The following is a 25,687-nucleotide window of genomic DNA, read 5'->3' as shown; positions in this document are numbered from 1 at the left end:
CTTGAACCAAACATTTCCCTTTGAGTTGATTTAGAAGAAAAGAGTGACAAGGAGAGAAGGAGATTAAGGAGAAACTTATTTGTTCATAGCATTGCTTCTTTTTACGATTCTTGGAAAGCGTTTTTATTTGTAGGGGCTCAACGAACCTTGTAAAATAAAACGGATTATAATAATTTTTCTTTTTTTCGCATTTATCTGAAATTGTACCGGTGAAGAAATTCTTATTGGACCTATTTTCATAGGATTCTTTCGATTTCAAACATATCTGTACTATTGTTTATACCCTGCCATACTCCAACCAATTGTTTTTAATCGTTTTGCAAGTGATATTGAATGAAAAAAAAAGTTATTCTTTTCTGTTAAACTGAAAACTTTCCCTCGAGTGATAGAACAATTTCTCTTAAAAGTTAATATTTGTCTTTCATAAAAACTCTCTTTCTCACCTTGAAAAAAAAAACGCCTATCTAGAAATAAGCTTTCAAAGAAGATCGTATGTCCTCTCTCTCTCTCTCTCTCTCTCTCTCTCTCTCTCTCTCTCTCTCTCTCTCTCTCTCTCTCTCTCTCTCTCTCTCTCTCTCTCTCTCACTATGAGTTTGAGTGTTTGTGTTTTTTGTCCTTGTTGTGAAGCAAGAAGAACCATTTTATAATGACCAAAGGTGCCAACAGAATGCAACCAGGGGAAACAAATTAAAACCACCTTCAATTAAACAATATACTCATCTATTAAGTTTCCTTTCCCTGAGACCTAACCATGGTTTTCTCTGAATTACTATCACTTATTCGTACTGGAATGGATGATAGGAACTGAACAGTCACATAAAGAGACTCTCCTTGAATCCATTTGTATCAACATTGCTTCCTACCATCCACTTAATCTTCACAACCTATCGGAAAGTAATATTCCTTCCCAGATGAACCATTTGGGATATAGATGGCTCAAACACTCACCCACTGAACAATTTCTTTCATCGATTGGTAGTTTGAGTAGTTGTTATGTAGCAGTAAGAAGCGCCGAGTGTCAGTATAATGTTTCCCTTAAGATCTGCTGCATCTCTTGAACAGTATTGGTTTCGTAGAGCGTTTACTAAGTTAGAATTCACCATTGTTTGTTGTAATGTGGTTCCATAATAAAGTGGAGGTTTTTGAAAGCAAAGTTCATCTTTTTTATTCTATTTCCCCAACTTTCTTTTAAAAATATATTTTAAGGAATTTGATATATTCAATATTGGAGTAAGATTCCTAGACATAAATTGCTCACAAAAGTTAAATGTCCTTTATTTCGTCCCTTTAGCAATTTTTCTTAAACTTTCTGCACATTGAGGAAAATTCAAATGAATTCCATTAATTTCTGATAGAATTTTGGGATTCCTGTACTCAGCCAAACAATGCAATCCTCAAATGATCCATGAAGTGAATGATTAATTGGTAAGTTTAAATGTTACTCATGAATGGCATTGGCAAGGAACTGTGACAATGCCCTAGCAGTGCAATAGCCTAAAAATTGACCTTATATGCATATTATCAACGCCTAGGATCAGGGATGGCCAGGCAATGGCTGCTGATGACTCTGGAAGCAGACTTATAGGGTCCTCCAAACCGCCTAGGCAGGAATGTTTCCAATAGGTAAATACGATCCTAAATTGTCCTCATAACAGAAAATTAATATATCTGTCTTTTCTGTTTTCATTGCTGTCAGAACCTGAGGGCTGGAGAAATGCTGCTTTCAAAAAGACTTGAGTAGCAGTGCCAAGTAGAGTTATAGATTTATTAATATTATTATTACTAGCCAAGCTACAACCCTAGTTGGAAAAGTAAGATGCTATAAGCCCAAGGGCTCCAACAGGGAAAAATAGCCCTGTGAGGAAAGGAAATAAGGATATAAATAAATGATGAAAATAAATTAACGATATATCATTCTAAAAACTGTAACAGCGTCAAAACAGATATGTCCTATATAAACTATATTGGCAGAGGATAAAGTCAGAGAAGTATAGTGGAAAGATGGAAACTAAATTGACGAGGGAAAACCATTTATTTTGGATCTTATTTGAAGGTAAGGGTAGAGGAGACTTTTTAGCTATGATAGGCAGCTCTTCTAGGAGAAGGACACTGCAAAATCAAACCATTGTTTTCTGAGTCTTAGGTAGTGCCATAGCCTCTGTACCATAGTCTTCCATTATCTTGGGTTAGAGTTCTCTTGCTTGAGGGTACACTCAGACACAGTATTCTATCTTATTTCTCTTCCTCTTGTTTGTTAAAATTTTTATAGTTTATGATAGGAGATATTTATTTTAATATTACTGTACTGGGTCTCTCTCGGTACTGTGTGCTACATCCTTTGTTATAATGGGTACATCATATACAGAAATTAACAGAATACTGTCATCATACTCTTCTGGAGCTTTGTCTAATGGTAATCTAGATAAAGCATCGGCATTACCCATCTTTGATGCTGGACGGTATTCTATATCATAGTGGTACGCGGCTAACGTAATTGCTTTTGGACCCAATATTGCTAATAAAGGTTTAGGATCTGTAACAAGTGTGAACATTTTCCTACTGCAAAGATGAATATGAAATTTCTTAATTCCATACACTAATGCTAAACCTTCTTTTTCTATATGAGAGTAATTCCTTTCTGCCTTGTTCAATACTTTAGAAGTGAATGCAATTGGTTTTTCTGTTCCATCTGCAATTACATGAGATAATACTGCACCTAAACCTATGTTGGATGCATCACATACTAATATAAATAGTAAATCCTTTTGATAATGTACTAGGAATGTGGGTGATGTTATTTCCTGTTTGATTCTTTTAAAAGATTCCTGACACTCTTTTGTCCACTTCCATTCTACACCCTTATTCAAGAAATTACACAATGGATGTGCAATTGTAGACAAATTCTGAATAAAATTCCCATAAAATGGTAGTAAACCTAAAAATGATTGTAATTCCTTAACATTTTCTGGTACTTTTGTTGATTGTACAACTTTAATCTTCTCTTAAGTTTTGTGAATACCCTTGCCATTAATTACAAAACCTATGTATTCCACTGAATCAACTTCTAAAATACCTTTGCTCTTATTTACTCTAATATTATGTTCTTTCAACTTCTTCAGAACTGTTCGCAATCATTCTTTATGTTCTCTTGTGTCTTTACCAGTAATGAAAATATCATCTATAAAATTTAATACTCCTTGCATTCGTGAAAAAAATCTTACCCATAGTTTGTTGCCATATAGCTGAACTACTTGCAACTCCATAAGGTAATCTCTTTGCTCTAAACAAACCTAAGGATGTATTTACTGTACATAATTCTTGTGAACTTTCATCCATGGGAAGCTGTTGAAATGCTTGTTTTAAATCTAACTTAGAAAAAACACTACATCCTGACCTAGTTGCAAACATGTCTTTCGGATTTGGTAATGGATGTTGAGCTACTTTCAGTTGTGTATTCAACGTTACTTTGTAATCTCCACATAACCTAACCTGACCATTTTCCTTCACAATAGGTACTAATGGAGTAGCCCAATCTGAATATGTAACCTTTTCCCATAGATCCTTATTTTTCTAATCTCCTGATTTCTGTTTCAACTGCACTTTTCAATGCCTACGGTACTGTTCTGGGAGCACAAAATCTAGGAGCACTGTCAGGTTTCAAAACTAAAATTGCCTTTGCATTCTTTATTGTACCTACTTTATCTTCAAATACGTCTTGAAAATCTGATATGTTGTTATCCACAGACATTTCCTTTTTGTGTTCATCTTGTTTACCTGTAACCTTCAAAATACTAGGCCAATCTAATTTCAAATACTGTAGCCAATCAAGAGGTAGACCACGTAAACGCTGGAGGGATGGAATTGAAGAGATTCTGACAAAGAACAACATGCCAATAATTGTACAGCTGAGAAGAGATGGAAATTTTGAAAACAGAATTGAGTGGAGAAAACAACTGATTCCACTGACAGGCGGAAAGCCTACCTGGGAGTGGAAGTAAGTAAGTAAGTAAGTAGTCAATCCAAACCTAGCAAAGTTTGTCCTTTACCTTATACTACTGTTAATGACATTCTCTCTAATTTCTGTTCTTTATACCATTCTTATCACCTATTACCTGAATATAAAAACCAATATAACCTTTCAAAACTCTATTTGTACCTTCTAATAACAAACTAGGAAAGCTATTGTTTTCTCAGACATAATTGATACATCGGCTGCTGTGTCAACTTGTATCAGAATCTGACTTATCCTGATTGTCATGAACATTTTCCGCATTATTCTCTTGACCAATAATATCAACTGTAGCATTTATTTTCTTTGCGTACTGTTTAGGGAATCTACAAGCCTTGTCAAAATGACCCTTATTTCTAAAATTTTGGCATGTTTGTCCAATAGCAGAGCATTTCTTTGCTCTGTATGTAAGATGATCAGTTTTACCACACCTCTAAAACTTGAGATTTTCCTGTTGTTTCTGTGTATAGGCCGGATTCAGATATTTATGAACATTTGTGTTAGGCACTTTTCTATGACTAGGCTTTGATATATTTCTTCTCTGATTCTCATTGTTTTCCCATTTTGAACCTCTTGTACTAATTTTAGAATATTCCATTCTATTACTTGTAGAACTACCTATTATGTTTTTTTGCCTATCCGAGGTTTCTAAAGCTCACCTATTATCAATACCTTTTCGAATGTTAAATCTCTGTCTTGCAATAATTTCTTTCTTAGCTCTTGTGATGTGCAATGTGCAATAACTTGATCTATGATAACATATTCTAATTCTAGAAATTCACATGAAACAGCTAAATTCTTTAGTCTAGTCAAAAATGCATCTAAACTTTCATTTTCTTTCTGATATGCCTGTGCTGTAAATTGATACCTTTCAAAAAATTTATTGACCTGATGAGCAAAATATTTGGTAAGAACCTTAATTGCAGCTTCACTTGTGTCATCTCTAGGCTGCAATGTCTTAAACACTTCCCGAACTTCTCTACCTGCTGTATGAAGTAATAATGCCTTCTTTTGGGCATCCTTCATATTCCCAAATGCTTCTAGATAAATCTTAAATTCCTCACACCACTGTTGCCATCGTGTTGCAACAGAATTGGGTTCAGCTGTGATGCCAAATCGTTCAGGATGTTCAATGGCAAGAGGCATTTTGACTGCATACCTTGATACCTTGAATAGGTCAGGCTACTGTTCTAAAGTCACTTTGTAACTTCCTACCTTTTTTGTATCCTACACAACTTAAAAATTCACTTCGTTTTCTTGTTTTGTTTGCTAGTGTTTGATGAAATTCTTCTGGTCGGCTGCATAGGAAATACTCATTGGCCTTTTTCTTCTGCTTCTCTTGCAATAAATTTTTCTTCTGCTGCTCTATGATCTCTGCGTGCATTCATCATCGGGTCATCCCCAATTTTATATTTATGTTGGTTGATTGTTTGTTGATTTCAGCATATTACTCACCTGTGAATGAATGAATAATTATTAGTAATTATCCAGGGGTATCCCATCTGTATTGTCATTTTTTATTGTTGATATGTTGAATCAAACGCAGGCATGTACATAACCCTTTAATGTATAATAAGAGGCTACATTGCTTTTGGCTCAGGACTTCCAACAACCAACTCCCAACTGAGCGTCAAGCTTCTGGTAAACAATCTTAAAAACCAAAACCTCATAACAAATATAAGAGCATCGTTCTCAAAAGACTTAAATCCTACTGCAGTACAAAAGTAGAAAGAATCACATCCTATCTTCGAGGTAATCAATAAATGTTTGAACCCTATCATCAAAATACATTATTTCAGTTATGTACAATCTTAAACATGTTTTATCAATGCAATATGATGCAATGTTGCGCTCAATACACGTAACATTTGAGGTAATACAGTACATTATTACAATAATACATAACAGCGTTCACTGTAAACCAAATCTGGCTTCGTTACTTGGTTGTTAAGGAAACTTTAACAATGAATATGGGACATGGTATATCGTCTCTTGGGTTTCATAATAGCATGGCATTGATGATGCAACAGTAATATTCATGAAAACAAGGTTAAATGTGCGAGAATTAAAAGAAAATTATGGAAACAGGAATGATAAGGATACCCTTTGTGTTTTGTACAGGGAGGCAGAGGATACTACTGAGCATTTGGTCATGTCATCCATAAAACTAGAAAACTGGCCATTTTGGAGAATGATTAAGTCCCTAATTTGATAGACAAAGAGGTGTATTTCTTTGAAATAGGTTTTACCTGGAGCTGCAAGGATACTGTTGGTACTTATATAAGCATCATTCAGAACCTACGGAAAAACAAAATTAGCAAACAGAACCATTTGCTATTCATAATTTCCACCTCTCTCTCTCTCTCTCTCTCTCTCTCTCTCTCTCTCTCTCTCTCTCTCTCTCTCTCTCTCTCTCTCTCTCTCTCTCATTAAATTGCCACTGTATATAAGGAAGAAAAGATTCGATAATTGCTATAGTTTTCAACTACTCGCTATCTTTTCTTTCTTCCCCTAAATCTAATATTAGAAATATGAGATAGTATTCGTAAATATAATTTTTTTTTTATGAAATCTTATGACAGGAAAGAAGAGCAGATCTTTCTCTATCCTCTCAAACCTAATTTGAAAAAGATCAAAGATTATCATAGGATAAGAAGGAATAAAAATGGAACATTTTTTAACATATAGACTTAGATAAAGGGATGATATAGAATTAGATTTCATTTAGTCCCCCTCGAAAATCAAGACAGTAACGATTGAAAACTGCGTTGCGAGTTCTACTTTTTTTTCTGCAAAATCTATAGAAAATTGCATTAATTAATCTTCATTATAGTCAACGGAAATAAAGTTTTCACGATTGTATTCTGTCATTCAGTTTCTTTACTTATTGATTACTGATGGAGCAGGAAAGGCTTCCTCCAATCTCAGTGAACTCTCAATATTAAGCAAATTCCTGACGAGATTGGGTCGGATGGAAAAATATTCTATCATCCTAATGATGTATTTTCAAATATTTCGGGCTATTCAACTTTTTAAAAAATTGTTTTTTGTGTTTATAATTATTTTCAATAAATTTAAATGAAAATTTATATCATGGTGGAAGATTCAGTAAAAATTGACATATATAATTATAGAAAAAGAAATCAGAATTTCAAAAAGAGCCTGATCAAGTTGCTTGGAAGCTGCTGTATGAATAAATCACCAAAAATAATGAAGATTAATATTATTGAAAACCCTCTTAATTGAAGGGTTGAAAAACATTAATTCTAAACGTGATTGTCTCTTTCTCTCTTGCATAGGGGAAATTGATGGTGATGTTAAATATATTATCATTCCAGAGTATGTACTCTTAATGATCAGCTCACTACTTTGCTAATCTCTGAATTTAAGAACCATCTAATTTTCCCAAAAATTAAAAGCAATTTTTTCCTTAGCAAACTTTAAGACAATGTAAAATATGTTTTATACATACTATTGATTTCCTTTTTTTCTGTAACTATAACACCAAGATTTGGGTTATTGCAACATACTGATTAAACCAAACTCTTCCCTAAATTTACCAGATTGTTCCAAATTTGGGGACAATTTTCTTAGACGCCATGAAAGGTGATAGTGTATTACAGCCAACTCTTCATATAGGCACGGGCGCCATGACAATAATAATAATAATTGTTGTTGTTGTTGGAGTATTATAACCAACTCTTGTTGTTGCCTTTCCCTTGGTCAGCCCGTAGAATAAGAAGAAAGACCCATAAGAATCTATGTATCAACAAACCTGAAGACAAAATATCAAATTAAGAACCATATATAGATACTGAATATAACTATCAAACACTAGCAATATTAAATTTTCCAATATTTTTTATATATTTATAATAATCAATTATATATATATATATATATATATATATATATATATATATATATATATATATATATATATATATGGATTTTGAGCGAAGCGAAAAATCTATTTTTGTGTGAGGTAGCCATGTCGTCCTGATGGAAGTTCCTAAAGCATAGCTTCCTAGGGTATATTTGACTACAGTGATATTCCCAGAGAATTTTACCTTAAGGTATCCAGAATTCTAACTCCTGGAGCGAATATCCCTAATTAAATCTAACAGGGATATCGCATAATATCAGAGGACGTATTCTTGACACGCCACATAGCTATCTTCACCCCGAACAGTATTAACGCTTCCAGGGGTTACAGTGGCAAGAATCTAAAAACGAGAATGAAAGGAGAGCCATTCATAAGGTATCTCTCCGATCCCATTTCGAGTGTGTATATGACGATAACGGCAGCGCCAACTTTATTCCTTGTAGCGATACACGAGGTACTACAGATACTGTATCATAGGAAGGGGTCAATAAGCCCTTTTTTTAAATTAAAAGGAAGGGTGGGTCCATCAGTCCGACATGGCTACCTCACCCAAAAATAGATTTTTCGCTTCGCTCAAAATCTGTTTTTTGGGCTCAGGCCATGTCATCCTGATGGAAATCTACCAGAGCATTACTGTATCTGTGGACTCTTAACTGGTGCCATACCCTCAAGAAAGTATTTTCCTGGTCCGTCTTGACCTAAAGACATATGATGTTACCGTCATACATCATTTCATCTAAGCATGAACTATGTTAGTGCTTCCTGCCCCCTACAGAGAAGAGTCTTACTAGACTCTGGAAAAAGTGTAGAGGAGTACATATTATCTATGGATGACAAAATGACAAGCTTGTATAGTGGTCTCGCCCTTTACTTTATAAAGCAAAGTTTGTATAAGAGTCACCAATGCCATTATGAATTCCTGACTTCTACCCCAGCGTGTCTACTCTTAATAAATTATCAGACAACAGTTAGAACAAATTTTGCAACTCTACCACCACCCCCTTAGGGTACAACATTAATCTTTCCTAAGGAAGGGTTAAAGCAAGTGGATTTCTGCTTGAAGAGAGGAATAGTCTTAAAAGACGTTCCATGTTAAAATTATCCATATTTTAAACTTAATGCTCAATACATTTCTAATAAAATGAGTGTGGGCGAATAAGACGCAAGGTTCACTAAGAACTAGTTTATTAAAAATTTAATAAACATATATATCAGTCAGCATTTATAAAATTCATAAAATGCGGATGATATCCAATAAATCATAAAGAACAGTAAACAGAAAATATTGTTTCGTCTAAAAGGAAACAAATTTGCCACTTTAATCGAATTATTAATAATGTTGATACAGTCTGTATTACTGTTTATTTACATTAGCGTAAAAAATGCTTGGCACATGTGTCCGTATTATGCTTAGTTCACCAAAGTCAATGGAACAGTTCGTAAGGATACGTTAGTGGCCTATCACTCAGTTTGTAGTAACAGTCTGTGACTCCACACCCACCCTCTTAAATAATCGTCCCAAATTAATTTCACTGTTCCTCGCAGATTTAAACAGCAGGTTCAAGAACTCTACCTGCTGCTACCACAGACCTCTTGAGTTGCTCCATTTGCTTTGCATAGTGCATAAAGAACACCTTGGATGACTACCAGCCGGTGTACGAACGAAGATGTTCAAATTCTATATTATTAAAGAAATTTATAGAATAGGCAACTTTCCTCGGATCATTTCTTGCGGGTGTATAGTCTGGATCCGCTCTGCAAATAAAATAGGTGAGTTTCACCCTTAGTTGTTTCAGACATAAATTTGAGCCCAAGGTTTCTCCTCTGAACAGCTGTCCTCCTCTAAAGTCTGAAGTTCTATGAATATAGACCTTTAAGCACTCCACTAGACATAGAAATGCATCTTCCTTCAGAGGGCAGATTCTCTAAGGGCCCCACCTGTTGGTGGGTAGCTCGTTCTTGGCAAGAAACGTCGGGTCTGGAAACGGATTCAGTTCTCCCCCTTTCAAGAACTGAATGTGGCCTTCCTCTCTCGAGAGCGCCACTATTTCACTAACTCTACCCCCGAAGTGAGTGCAAATAGAAATATAACTTTTGGAGTCAAATCCTTCAAGGCACACTCCTCATTGTTCATTATTGAGGCTTAATGAGGAACCTTATCTAGTGTCCATGAAATGGGTCTTGGAGGCGCTGAAGGTCTAAGCTTAACACAGGCCTTCGGAATTTTATTAAAATTATCGTTAGAAAGGTTTACCTGAAAGGTATATAGTATCGGTCTTGTCAAGGCAGACTTGCACGTTGATATTGTGTTGGCTGCTAAACCTTGCTCATGAAGGTGAATGAAGAAAAATGAACAAAAATCTGTCGAGATTTCTTTTGGTTTCTTCGCCTTGACAAAGGACACCCACTTCTTCAATGATGACTCATATTGTCTTCTGGTAGATTTGGACTTATTTTCCTCCAAAAAGTCTATACTGTCTCCTGATACCCTGAATCTTTTTCTCATTGCTAAGGAGAGAAAATCATGAGATGCAGGTTCCAGGTTTTCTGTCATGAAGCGAAGACAGTCGACTTCTGTACTCGCTGAGATAGGGATGGATCCAGTAGCAGTACAAACTTCAGTCGTATTCAAATGCCAGAGGGAACCAAACGCTCTTTGGCCACTTGTGGGCCACTATTGCCACTTTCCCTTTGAAGGATCTAAATTTGTCGAGGACCTTCAAAAGAAGGTTGTCCGGAGGGAACAGGTAAATCCTGGACCATCTGTTCCAGTCTAGGGACATAGCGTCCACTGCCTCCGTTAGCGGATCCTCGTACGGGGACACATAACGATGTATTTCTTTGTTATCTTTCGTCGCAAAGAGGTCTATCTGCAGTTCCGGGACTTGACTTAAGATGAAGGAGAAGGATCCTGCGTCTAGGGACCATTCTGACTCTATCAGTGTGAACCTGGATAGATCGTCTGCTGTCACGTTGCAGAACTCTTGAATGTGAACTGCTGACAGGTGCCAGTTCTTTCTTTCCGCCAAATGGAATATGGCCAACATCACTTGGTTGATTTGAGGCGATCTCGACCCATACCGATTCAGGCATCTCACTATCACCTCGCTGTCTAGAACCAATCTTATGTGGGTCGAGTGGTGAGGAGATACTTTCTTTAGTGTAAGAAGTACTGCCATGGCTTCTAGAAACTTTATGTGAAATGACTTGAAAAGATTGGACCAAGCTCCCTGGACTCTCTTCTGGTGAGAGTGGCCTCCCCAGCCTTCCTTTGAAGCGTCTGTGTGGATAGTAACTGATGGGGAAGGAGGTTGAAGAGGTATCGACTTCCTCAGTTGCTTGGCGTTGGACCAAGGCTTGAGAAGCGTTCGCAGTCGAGTCGGTAGAGGTCTCATCAGATCTCTTCGCGCTTTTGATGCGTATTTTCTCCAGAATACTGTTGCATCCTTTAGCTGTGCTCTTAGCACTGGCTCTGTTATCGAAGCAAACTGTAGAGAGCCCAGCACTCTCTCCTGTTTGCGTCTTGATATCCGTTTAGATTTCAATAGTCTCTTGACAGATCCTGCTATTTCTTTCCTCGTCTTTCCAGGAATGGAAAGTTGATGTGACTCTAAATTCCAGTGGATTCCCAACCACTGAAATTTTCAAGCTGGAGATAGTCTAGACTTTTTGATGTTGATCTTGAATCCCTGATGTTCCAGGAACTGGATCACTATCTTGGAGGCTTGCATGAATTCTGTCTTGGTTGCTGCCCACCCATCCAAGTAGGCCACTACTTGGATCCTTTTTAGGCGTAATTGATGGACGGCTGCGTTCGCAAGCTTCGGGAAAATCCTTGGGTCTATGTTTAGCCCGAATGGCATGGCTCTGAAGGCGTAAAGACCTCTTTGTAACTTGAAGCCTAGGTAGGAGGAGAGGTGACGATTAACTGGAACGTGCCAATAAGCGTCTGACAAGTCTATGGAGACGGTGTATGCCCTTTTGGGCAGTAGGGTCCTCCTGTGTTGAAGTGTGAGCATCCTGAACTTGTAGTTCACTATGAACTTGTTTTCCGAGTCCTTCTTTGGAACACACAGCAGCCTTCCTTGGAACTTGATGGACTTTACTTTTCGGATTACTCTTTTCTCTAAGAATTCTTGGACATATTCTTCCAGAACGGGGATAGAGTGTTGGAAGAACTGAGGAAATGGAGGTGGAGGACTGCTCCAGCTCAAACCTAGTCCATTCTTTATTAGGCTGTGGGCCCAGGGATTGAAGGTCCAACAATCCATAAATAGATGTAGTCTCCCTCCTACTGGTAGCATCTCACTGCTGCTGTTGTGGACCTGAGGTCTTACCTCCTTGACCACGTCCTCCCCTGAGTCCCCTTCCCCTTGAAGGGCGTCTAGGAAAACCTCTGGCTGTTCCTCTAGCTTTTGAGTGAAAGGAAGAAGTCGGCCTTTCAAAATCTGGGTTAAAAACCGGCGACTGTCGCCACTTGTTGAGGTGCCAACTAGTACGTGGTTGGAGGTTGTGCCACTATCTGAGGCACCATGGTCGATAACGGCCGAGAGGATAGCCTAAGCCTTTTTGTCTTCTTCTTGGCTTGGGACCCTCATCCGGAGAAGACTTTATCTTAAGATTTAAGCCCCTCTTTTGGAGAAGGTTCCTATTCTCCGTGGCGGCCTTGTCTACTACCTCTTTAACTACTTCGTTGGGAAAGAGGTCTTTACCCGAGAAGCAAGAGGAGATCAGTTTCCTCGGTTCGTGCTTCACCGCATCCGAGGCGAACACAAACTCTCTACAGGCTCTCCTAGCTTTAACAAAGCTATAGAGATCCTTTGTAACTGTGGCCTGATGGGTTTTGGTCACTACCATGAACATGTCCTGGTTCTTGGGGTCACTTGCCATCGTTTCTAACGTCGTTTGCAACGACATCGATACCACAAGTCTTTCTTTCGTCTCTTGCTCTCTGCGCAAGAGAAACTCCGACAACTTTGGAAGTACCTCACCAAACTGACGTTCAGCAATATCAGCTTCGAACTTCCCGACTGGGAAGGTAAGGTGGACGTCTTTCCAGTCTTTTTGGTCCAAGGGTAAGGTCAGGGATAACGGCTTGCATTCCTCCAAGGAGGGGCATGGTTTCCCTGCCTCCGCCGCCTTCAAGGCGGCCTTATATCCCTTTTCCATGAAGGGAAAGGCTCTGATTGGAGAGGCCTCAAAGGCACTTTTGAGTTCGTGAAACCCCTCTCTTTCACCGAGCTCGTTAGTAGCGCCTGTGCTTCACTATGGTCAAGGACTATGACCTCCTTTGTCTCCGTTTCCTCCTTTGAGGCTGGCTCCTTCCTAAGACGGACATAGCAGTCCGGGCAAGAGTCTTTTTTGGGCCAAAATTCCACATCTTCCAGGGGAATTGAGCCCAACTTCTCCGATATAACAATCTTCCCGGTTTTCATTGGCATGTGTTCGGCATACCTCCAAGGATTGGTATCTGAGCACAAAAAAAGATCCTTCACGTTGAGTCGCTTCTGGGGCCCACGTGATGCTGCGAGTCTACGTATTTCCAGTTTCATCGCAGCTCCCTTTTCATCATTATTCTTTTGTATTTGTTGAATCATTTCAACAATAGAAGCAAGAGTCCTACCCATATCACCTGGGATAACAGACGATGTAGAGGGAACAGGTTCTGGCGCCGGAACCGATGTAACCAACACCTCATCGATTTCTTCCTCTTCTATTTCTGGAGCCTGGGTCAGCTCCTCTTCCTGACCTTCTCCCAAAAGGTCCTTCTCTGTATAATCCGACACTTCTGACATCTTATCGTCCAATTGGATGTCTTGAAGGGTGGCCGAGACTTCAGAATCTACCGGAATCTGGACGGTTGGTATCTACTCATGAGGCTTACGGAAAAGGTAGGCCCTCATCATCTCGTTTGGAAGGTAGGGTTCTGGAGTGTTTATCTGAAAACCCCTCACCCAGGTTTATAGATTTTCCCTAGCAGCATCCCTTGACTCCGCCGACTTAGGGGTGTCAAATGCCTCGGTAATCAGGTTAGAACATATAGTACATACCTGAGGGTCCCAATACCGGAGATCACCTTTGGAGACTGCGCATGCTGCATGCCTCCTGCATAACTCATGTCCACAGAAATTCTTGCTGCGGACATTGCAGAACATACTCCCGCACTTCGTATGGTCCTCCTGTAAAGAGAAGAAAATCCATGAGTTTCAAGTGAAGGCTTTTCACTTATTAATACATGTAGCTTATACAGTAAAGCTAGAAAGGAAAGAAGGAAAGACACATACTTGTATTTCCTGCCCAGACAATTGCTGTAACCTCCCAAGATATTAAAACTAAGGTTAATTCTTATTCTAGATTACCTTATATATTTTCATAAGCAGAAAGTTAAGGTGTAACTCACACCTTGAAATAAAGTGTTAATATACGGGATAGAATGAATAAAAAAAAAAACTCACTTTCTACATACTGTATGGTCTCAACAAAAGGCTGTACAAGATAACATTAAGGATGTTGGAAGAACTTTAGTGTTACAACAAACTCTATACTGTAGTTTTATCAATGCAGTGTGTACTACACCACAAATATAGTAACTAATGTACATCGCATGCTGCCATGTCGGCCGGCATTCACCCTTGTATAGTTTAAAAGTAGGCTACCTTTAACTAATGGGCGGCAGAACACTGGCTCGCAAATATGTGCCGGCCAGCAATCACTGCTGGCCGGCAACTGAAAACACTAGCACCCGGCTGCCGGCCGCTAATCGTAGTGGCCGGCAGATCTCGGGATGTGTTTCTACTGCCGGCCGGCATAGGTAGCGATACCCATGCTAGCCGGCAGTGACTACGAACCAGAGAGCCTCTACCTACCCCGCTGCCAGCCGTTTAAGCCGGCAGCCGGGCTAGGGCTACAATACACTAACAAGAGAAACAGTATGGATGTAAGGTTATGAGGCGGCCTTGCCGTACAACCTTCCACCCAGAAAGAGTGAACATATGGAAGGGGAGAATGTAGCATTCAGGCTTCCTATATATGCAAAGCCTGCTGGGCTCTACCAGCAGACATGGAAGGGAGACCAAGGGAGGTCTGGGGTTCACTCTGCAGAAGAAAAAAGGGCCTCTGCCGGCCGGCAGAGAGCTGAGCCGGTTCCACATCCTAACATACACTAGGTACAGATGTAGGACTGCGGCCAAGAGATGTGATGGCTAGTCCATCACTAAGAAACAAGGTGGGAAAGGGATAAGGGTCCTGTAAACTTTGCTCTAGTATGAGACATATTCAGCAGTTAAGAAAGCTCATCCTAACCTAGGGTTTGTCTATTAGAGAGAGAGGTTGGCAATACTTGCTACCTTCCTCCATACCAGAACAAAGTTTGATGTAGTTATTTTGCCAGGCAACGGAGAAAACTCATTCTCCAGCCCGAGAATAACAACACAGGACAGTCTGCTAGACCACTAGTAGAATGAATCATCTCGTACAGACTCCTTCAGATGTGGGCTAGGGAAGCAAAACCTCCTGTGTCTGCACCTAACCTAGCAAAGGAAACTCATTCTCTATGCTAGGAAGATGCAGAATACAGACTAAATAATCTGTTGTTCTGCCCCAAACCCAAAAACCAGCCACTCTGGTTACTGGGTTAGGGCAGACATGTCCTAGTATAGTTGTACCTGAATACTATTCAGATAGAACCACTAGGACTAAGCTTAAGGCTTACTCAGAAAGAGAAGGGATTGAACTTAGTCTCCAGAGGAGAAAAGAACAACCCGGGATGTGTGTGAAAGTATAATAAAGCCCCATAGGCTACTAGCCTAGGTGAGGTGAGAATCGATTACCTACATCACCGAAACTCTCTCGTATACAATCTTGGAGAAAAAAATTCAACAATATCTTATATTGTATAAAATTTTTGCCTATAGCTTCAATAACATAACACTCGGAAAACTTATATCATGCATGAAAATACTAGGGCCAGACACCTAGGCTACTAAGCCTTGCGAAAGGCAGGATCGGTTACCTAAATCGCCGAAACTGAAAACTAACGGCATTATATAAGAATTCCTAGAGGAGCTAAATAGCTAGATTTATTAAAGCATAATAACCAGGAACGTCGCTCTGGCTAACTAAATGACTCATGCATAGGGAGCGACAGCATCAAGGATGCCTCCAGTAGGCAACAGCTCTTGTTTACATTAATATCACTTTTGATTTCATTCAAAACAACTAGAGCTTACATTTATACGAAGTAAAGATAATACTCAACTTTCTAGAGGCACTAGAGGCCGGAGAAAACATCATAATGTTGAATAATATCCAAAATTACGAGAGATCACAAGGGAAAACACCGAGTAGTAGAGCTGCACGAAAAGGAATAAAGATGGCGCTGCTGTCATCGTCATATACACACTCGAAATGGGATAGGAGAGATACCTTATGAACGGCTCTCCTTTCATTCTCGTTTTTAGATTCTTGCCCATGTAACCCCTCGAAGCGTTAATACTGTTTGGGGTGAAGATAGCTTTGTGGCGTGTCAAGAATACGTCCTCTGATATTATGTGATATCCCTGTTAGATTTAATTAGGGATATTCGCTCCAGGAGTTAGAATTCTGGATACCTTAAGTAAAATTCTCTGGGAATATCACTGTAGTCAAATATACCCTAAGAAGCTACCCTTTAGGAACTTCCATCAGGATGACATGGCCTAAGCCCATATATATATATATATATATATATATATATATATATATATATATATATATATATATATATATATATATATCATTATCATCATCATCATTAGCATCATTATCATCCCATATCTTTTGACGCAAAGGGCCTCGGTTAGATTTCCCCAGTCGTCTCTATCTTGAGCTTTTAAATCAATACCTTTCTATTTATCATCTACTTCACGCTTCATAGTTCTCAGCAATGTAGGCCTGGGTCTTCTAACTCTTCTAGTACCTTTTGGAACCCAGTTGAAAGTTTGGTGACCTACTCTCCCCTGGGGCGTGCGAAGAGCATGCCCAAACAATCTCCAACTACCCCTCAGCAGTATTTTATCCACATATGGCATTTGAGTAATCTCTATTATAGTTTTGTTTCTAATCCTGCCCTGCCATTTACCTCCCAATCTTCTTCAGAGGGTTTTGTTCTCAAATCTACAAAATCTGTTGGATATTGTTTTATTGACATACCAAGTCTCATGTCCATACATTAACATCATACTCACTAAACTGATATATAGACTGATTTCTATTTGTAATTTCAGGTAATTTGATTTCCAAATTTTACTTAATCTAGCCGTTGTCTGGTTTGCTTTTTTTCAATCTTTCATTAACCTCAATTTCAAAAGATCCTTTATTAAAGATTATAGTTCCATAATGTTAAAATGATTCCACCTCATTAATCCTTTCTCCTTCCAGAGTATCTCATCTTCCATTGAATATTCCGTTCTTATCATCTATCTTTCTTCTACTTATGTTAAACCCAGCCATATGTGATATTTCATGCATTCTGGTAAGCAAGATTTACAAATCCTGTGGTGTTCTGCTAATAAGGACAGCGTCATCAGCATACTCTAGGTCAGCTAATTTCTTCTTAACCCACCAGTCCAATACTTCTCCACCATCCAAAACTGTGCAATACTTTCTTTTCTTTCAGTGGAATCAACTTTGCAATATTGTAAAACTGTAGATAAGCAAAGATTTTAATATCATAACATGAAAGCTTTATAAGGGTGAGACTGCATCACTTACACCTTTATTATCACCCCAATTAATAATGGTACATGCGTATATTGTATACAATTGGGTAGACTGGGTGGAGAGTGATACGGGAATATCATAGACCTACAGTACTTAAGCCAAGTGCTGCACCACTCAGTCAACTGACACTCAACCTCTATTATTATTATTATTATTATTATTATTATTATTATCATTATTATTATTATTACTATTATTATTATTATTTTCATTATTATTGAAAGCCAATCCATAGTCCTAGTTATAAAAGCAAGGTGCTATAATTCCAAGGACTCTGTGACGTGCTGAGAGAAGGTTGTGACTCAAAGGCAGGATGAAAGCAACTGGGAAACTTTATTACAGAACACTCTCCTTTATATACAAAAACCCTATGCAACAGGAAATTTCCTGTTCAACCGACATCGCACCAAAACAGTTAACGGTGCGAAAAACAGACACCTTATCTCAGGTTCAATTCAGCAAGAAATTTCCTGTTCTACCGACACTGCATTGGTTAACAGTTAACTGTGGGAAAGACATGCATGGTATTTCAGGTTCTTTTTAGTGTGAGGGAAGAGCAAAGATTCAAGCATAATATATACAGAAAATGAAATGTCGTTACTATGTACGATCGTGTGTAACACGGTTGGTACAAGGCTCCCCCCCTAAAAATTACAAACTGTACATGTTAAATAGGGCGCCCTGATCTAGAGAGGCGAACTGTAGGACGGTCATCTGGCAAGAGATAAGCAGATTTTAGACGATCAATGGAGACCCAGTCTTCTTTGTCACGCATGTTTAGTAGGAATGCTTTCAGACTGCATCGGATCACAAGGAAAGGGCCCGTGTAAGGGGGCGTTAGCGGTGGCTTGCTAGTGTCATTGCGCAGGAAGATGTCTTGAAGAGTGCAAGTCTGTCAGTATGTGATGCTTCGCTGGGGGCTTTAAGTCTGGCGGCATGGAGTAAATTTTCCCACAATGTGACGTAAGTGCTGGAGATTGGCAGAGGAAGTTGTAGAAGGAAAAAAATTGGCAGGAATGACCAACAGGTCGCCATACACCATTTCAGCTGCCGAGACGTCGAGGGCATCTTTAAGAGTGGTTCTTAGTCCCGGGAGGACCCAGGGAAGCTGAGTAAACCAGTTGAAATCCATGCAGCGGGAATTCAAAGCTGCTTTGAGGGTATGATGAAAACATTAAACCATTCTATTGGCAGCAGGGTTGTAGGCAGTTGTCTGATATAGGGTGATGCCCAGACGATTCGCTAATTATGTCTATAATTGAGAGGTGAAAGTGGTACCCCTGTCAGAAGTAATATGCTCAGGGATGCCAAATCTTGCAATCCATCCTGAAAGTAAAGCAGATGTTCATGAGGCGGACGTTGCAATTTCCATGGGAATAGCATCAGGCCAACGAGTGGAGCGGTCGATGATGGTAAACAGGTAACAATGTCCTTGTGATGTGTCAATGTACTTTGGAAGTTTGGCAAGAAGTACAGGTGTGGGCCCAATCCTTAGCATCCTTAGAAATGCCGTGCCAATTGAACTTCATCTTCAGCAGCTGAGCAGTAGAACGGCACAAGGGATGTGAAAGGCCATGAATGAAATCAAACACCTGCTGGCGCATGGGAGCAGGAATGAAAGGTCGCGGTCTACCAGTACTGACGTCACAGAGGAGGGTGGTGTTGGACTCTTCGAGCGGGAAGTCTTACCAGCGCAGGGACATGCAGGATGTCCTACATGCTTGATCCTGTCATTCGGCTTCAGCTAAGGCATTGTAATCTAATCCCAGTTGAACGGCATCCTACGTGTTTCTTGACAGGGCATCGGCAACGGGATTCATTTTCACAGGAACGTATTGAAGGGTACAATTGTATTCAGCCACGGCGGAGAGATGTCGGCGTTGACGGGCGGACCAGGCGTCAGACTGTCGAGTGAAGGCGTGCACCAGAGGCATGTGGTCTGTGCGAATGACGAAGGACATACCTTCTAAGAAATGGCGAAAGTGACAGACAGCCAATTGCACCGCCAGCAATTCGCAATTGAAGGTAGAATAACCTGATTCTGCCTTGGACAGTTTTCTGCTGAAGAAGGCCAATGGGCGGGGCGAACTGTTGACCACCTGCTCAAATATTGCACCAATAGTGATGTCGCTGGCATCGGTGGAGAGAAGGAGAGGGGCATGTGGGATAGGAAAAGTGAGAGCCGCAGCGGATGATAGGGCCTTCTTTGCATTGCAGAAGCCGCTTCTTGAAGGGAACCCCACTTCAGGTCCCTTGGCTTTCCCTTGAGGGAGGCATAGAGGGAAACAAGAGTGGCGGCAATGGCTGGCAGAAAACGGTGATAATAGTTGATCATGCCCAAGAATTCCTGCAGAGCTTTGACAGTCGAGGGCGCGGGGAAGTTCTGAACAGCTGCTACCTTCTCAGGGAGGGGAAGGACTCTTTCAGGAGTGATGCGGTAACTTAAGAACGACACTTCGTTGGTGCCAAAGGTACACTTGTCGTACCGGACTACAAGGCCGTTTTGTTGCAGGCAGTCGAGCACGATGCGAAGGTGACGGAGGTGTTCCTCTTTTGAGGAGGACGACACAAGTATGTCGTCCATATAACCTACACAGAAGGGCAGGTCCCCTGATATGTTATCCATGAGACGTTGAAACGAGGCCCCAGCATTACAAAGGCAAAAACAGGAGTAATTGAATGTGTATGTACCAAATAGAGTGGTGATGGCGGTATTGGGGATGTCTTCTGGGTTCATTGGCACCTGATAATACCCCTTCAGGATGTCGAGCGTAAAGAAAACCTTCGCTTTGTGCCGGTAGAAGGTTACGTCGGCGATGTTTGAGAGCGTGTAGTGATCCAGTTCTGTTTGCATGTTCAGGCGCCTGTAATCCCCGCACGGACGGAGGGAGCCGTCTTTCTTTAGAACGATGTGTAAGGGTGACGATCATGGGCTGGAGGCCTTTTGGCAAAGGCACATTTTCTCCATTTTGGCAAACGTCTGTTTGGCGGCTGCCAATCGTTCCGGTGTCAGACGTCTTAATTTTGCGAACACTGGGGGTCCTGTTGTCTTGATATTGTGATAAATACCATGCTTGGGAGGAGCCGTGGGCGTTTGGAGAAGTTCTGGACAGAAAACGTCCGTGTACAACGTGAAGAGGTGGGCTTAGGCATCCGTGGGCGCGCTGATGTGGAGAGCAAAGTTGGAGGGGCCGGGTTGAAGAGGTGTCGACAAGTATGAGTCTCCGTCGACCAATCAATGGTGGCGACATTGACCAAAAAGTGGAAATGAGAAAGGAAATCTGCACCGAGGACTAGCAATGTTACGTCAGCAACGAGAAACTTCCAATTATATTTACGGTTTCCAAATGATAATGTGACGTTCTCGTAATCGTAGGTGGGTATCGCAGATCCGTTGGCAGCTACCAAGGCGACGTCAGCAAATGTAGACAGACTTCGTCATGTCATGAAGAAGTCCCTTGGCAAGAGAGAATGACAAGCACCCGTGTCTTCCAAAAACCGCACGCCCGTTCCTGCATCATGTAAAAAAAAAAAGATTAGAAACACGGGAGGCCACCGCCACAAGCGATGGCCTACTTACACGTTTTTTTGGCCACTGTCAATCCTTGGCACTTTTCTTTGTGGTTGCTCCCAATCTGGTGTGGTAATAGCAAAACTTCGGCGGGTGGGAGGTAGTAAGTGGCTCTAGAAGTCGTTGGTTGGGGTGCGAGCAAGTGGTGGGTGGTGGGTGGCTTTGTCACCGCCTCGGCACGTCACGGGGTAGGCGTGTATGTCCTACTGCATTCACGTCAGCTTCGCTTGACGTTGAATAGGCGTCCTCTTCGTCAGGAGTGGAGGCGTTGATGGAGGTCTTGAAGTGGCTGTCCATAAGGGAATCGGCTTTGGTCATCAAGTCCCTTATGGGTAAACTATCGACATCGGGTACGGCAGCATGTACAGGTTTGGGTAAACGGTGTATTCAAAGGGCACGAAGTAGGTTCACCCTACGAGGAGAGCCGTCTGCAGCAGGTTGCAGGCGAGCAATACTGGTCAATTCCCTGAGGTTGAGCAAAGCCCTTTGGTCCCTCAAAGGATGCTGTGAGAGCTGAAAAAGCTTTGCTACACGGGCGGCTGGCGACTGCGAGTACTGCTGCAAAAGGTATGTTTTGAGGGTGTCATACGTTATTTGGGTGTCTCCTTTTTCCCAAAGCCAGTCGGATATTTCCAGGAAGGTATCCTCGGGTATCGCCGTAAAAACATAATCTGCTTTGGTGGTTGAACAGGTCACACCCTTGATGTGAAACTGGACTTCTGCGTGCTGAAACCAAGCAAATGCCTCTCCGCTGGCGAATGACGAAACTTTCAATGGGGCAGCCACAGCGCCAACTTCCTTAGAGTCCGCCATAGTACCATCAACAGAGGGGTGAGGGGGGGAGGAAGGCGGGAGGAGCGAGTCGACTTCCGGGGTCACCAATATGACGTGCTGAGAGAAGGTTGTGAATCAAAGGCAGGATGAAAGCAACTGAGTAACTTTACTACAGAACACTCTTCTTTATATATAAAAACTCAATACAACAAGAAATTTCCTATTCAGCCAACACTGCACCGGTTTCAGTTAACGGTGAGAAAAATAGACACATTATTTCAGGTTCAATGCAACAGGAAATTTCCTGTTCAACTGACACCGCATCAGCTAACAGTTAATGGTGGGAGATACATGCATGTTATTTCAGGTTCTTTTTAGTGCGAGGGAAGAGGGAATATACGAGCATAATATATACACAAAATGAAATGCCGTTACTATGTACTATCGTGTGACACATGGTTGGTACAACTCCAATAAGGAAAAAAGCCCAGTGAGGAAAGGAAAGTAGGATACAATTAAACAGCAAGAGAAATAATATACAATGAGAATAAAATATTCTAAGAACAGTAACAATGTTAAATTAGATCTTTCATATATTAACTATAAAAACTTCAACAAAATTTAAAAAAAACAAGAGGAAGAGAAATAAGATAGAACAGCGTACCTGAGTGTACTCTCAAACAAGAGAGCTCTGATACAAGACAGTGGAGGGCTATGGTACAGGGGCTATGACACTACCCAAGACTAGAGAACAATGGTTTGATTTTGGAGCGTCGTTCTCCTAGAAGAACTGCTTACCATAGCTAAAGAGTTTCTTCTACCCTTACCAAGAGGAAATTAGCTACTGAACAATTGCAATGCAGTAGTTAACCCCTTCAAAGAAGAAGAATGGTTTGGTAATCTCGGTGTTGTCAGATGAATGATGACAGAGAAGTATGAGTAAGCAAAGGAATAAAATTAGTTGTAACCAGATAGAGGGATCCAATGTATAAGGCTACTCTCTGGCCAATCAAAGGGCTCAATAACTATCTGGTGGTAGTATCTCGATGGGTGGATTGTTTTCTGGCCAACCTATGACATATGTTAGTGTACGAATGTTGTACGTACACATTGTGGTTCAATCCTCATGTCTCCTCAATGTGATATAGAAATATTAGACTTGTACGTGTCCTCTTAGAATAAGTCAAAGTTTTAGGTTAACTTTCAACAGTTTATTGATAGCTCCATCACTGGAGTATGGATGGTTTGGTCGGATGACCATTCCGTATGAAAATATGAATAGAACTGATTTACAATAGGCTCGCGTCGATAACATAACACTAGCTCTCTCAGCGCTTTATATAAATACAAAGTGAAATGATCACGTAGCCTTAGGGCCGGAAGTCAGGTGATTCCGGTAGGGCTCAATAGGTCAACTGCTTCCCACGGGAGGCGTTGTGACTTGTTTAAAAGACATACATGAATGTTTATTCATGCAATGCTTTCCCAGCATTGCTTAGCAGGGTCTAGTTTCACACTCTGTTATGACTTGGACATAACAGCATGGACAGCTACCATTCAAGCATTGAACATTGAAAGTTACGTTAAAATACGTTTCCTAGGAGTTTGACTGAATGTGCATTTAGTTTAGCCATAAACAAGTGATTAAGGAATAATAAGCAAAAAAGTAGGCTATATGTAAAAAAAATAACACATACCTAACAGACATAGTCATAAACAAAGAAAAATAAATGGAAAATACAGATCCATGTATGGTATATATGGCATAATGCTAGTAAATGATTATGAGGTACCACAAAAAATAAAAAAAAACGTTTGCACAAATTGGTAAATTGTTAAAGAATAGTTGTTACTTTTGTTAAAGATACAGATATATTATAATTGATATTATTGTTCATTAGTAACTGAGTAAGAATATTTTTTACATTGGTAAAGATATAGATACATCAAAATGGATATGATTGTGCACAAGATATAGATTCCTGGTATATACACACAACACGGTTTCATATATACATATATATATATATATATATATATATATATATATATATATATATATATATATATATATATATATATATATATATATATATATATATATATATATTTGGGCTCAAGCCATGACGTCCTGATGAAAGGTTCCTTCAGTAGCTTCCTAGAGTATATTTAACTACAGTGGATATTCCCAGAGAATTAAACTAAAGGTTATCACATAATTCTAACTTCTGGTGCGAGTACCCTAAAGGTTTCCCTCTAGGATATCGTATATCAACAGGGGACGCATGTATTAACACGCCACATAGCTATCTGCACCCCATATAGAGTTAACACTTCGATATGGAAAGGTGGAGAATAACTGGGGTGCCGTTCCACAATTACACTCATCCGTGGCTGCTTTTGGTAATCGAGACGTAAACAAACGGGCGCCATTGCTAAAGGACGTCACGTCCGTCCTCATCCTGATGCCAGCTTCTTGCTAATACCCATGATACAGCAGGTCAGGGCGGAGCCTTAAAGGCTGGACTAGAATAGACGGGAGGGTCCATCAGGACGTCATGGCTATCTCACCCAAAAATAGATTTTTCGCTTCGCTCAAAATCCGTTTTTTTGGGCTCAAGCCATGACGTCCTGATGGAAGTGTACCAGAGAATTAATGTATCGTGGAAATTTTCCCCCTTTTTATGCAAGTGCCAAGGGCTTCGAATAGAGGTATCAAACATGTCCTACTAGAGATTCCGTGAAGAACTAGCTTCCTGACCCCCTGGCAGAGAAGTGCTGGTGGACCATACTAATATCTCGAAGCGATCATTGAAGAGCTACTCACTCTATGGAGAGTTCGTGCAGGACTCGGAGACAAGACATAAGGTTAATATTCGGGTAGGAATATTATTAATCATAGGTAAGTGATTAACAATTACTACACTCCCTGGAGGATAAATCAATCTGGTCTCGAAGGCAGGATGAAGGTTAATATTCAGGTAGGAATATTATCAAAGCATGAGTGAGTATATAATACAGTTATATATGTATTATTCTTCTCTTTCAGAAGGAAAGGGGTAAACGAAACTATGACAATCATATATTTCATAATAAATAATAAGAGCGGAGAGAGACGCACATGTAATAAAATAGAAATTTTATTTCAACAATTGCAGATTATTGTGATAACAATTGCAATAGTAAATGAAAAGTTTATTCAAAATTATAAAGAATAATGTACATAGGAAATAAAGACTTCAATCTTGAATCTGAAAAGAATTTTCACTTCCAGAAACACAAGTTCCAGAGGAACGTCAGTCTTTTTCAAAGAAAACACATCATGCTCTAAAGCATGTGGCACTCATGTAAAGTCTATGACATTTTCACCTTGGTAAGAACAGTCTATTAGAAACACTAAGTGTCCATGAAATCACTATGTATCACCAGAGGGTCAACACAGACACCCGGAGAGTTACAGTCCCAAGTAACTCGCTGTTCTATGCAGAGTTAAACAGCAGGTTTCATAACACTACCTGCGACTACCACGAAATGTTTGACTTTGTGCACTTGCTTTGCGTAGTGCTTGAAGAAAACGCGCGATGATTTCCATCCTGTGAAGCTCTTGAGGCTTTCAAAATCCATACTCTGGAAGAAATTCAGAGAAGAAGCGACTTTCTTAGGATCGTGACCTGCGGGTGTACTGTCA

Source organism: Palaemon carinicauda, chromosome 25 (assembly GCF_036898095.1).
Source record: "Palaemon carinicauda isolate YSFRI2023 chromosome 25, ASM3689809v2, whole genome shotgun sequence".
NCBI classification, from domain to species: Eukaryota; Metazoa; Arthropoda; class Malacostraca; order Decapoda; family Palaemonidae; genus Palaemon; species Palaemon carinicauda.
The sequence above is the reverse complement of the archived record's forward strand: the minus strand, read 5'-3'. Positions refer to the sequence as shown.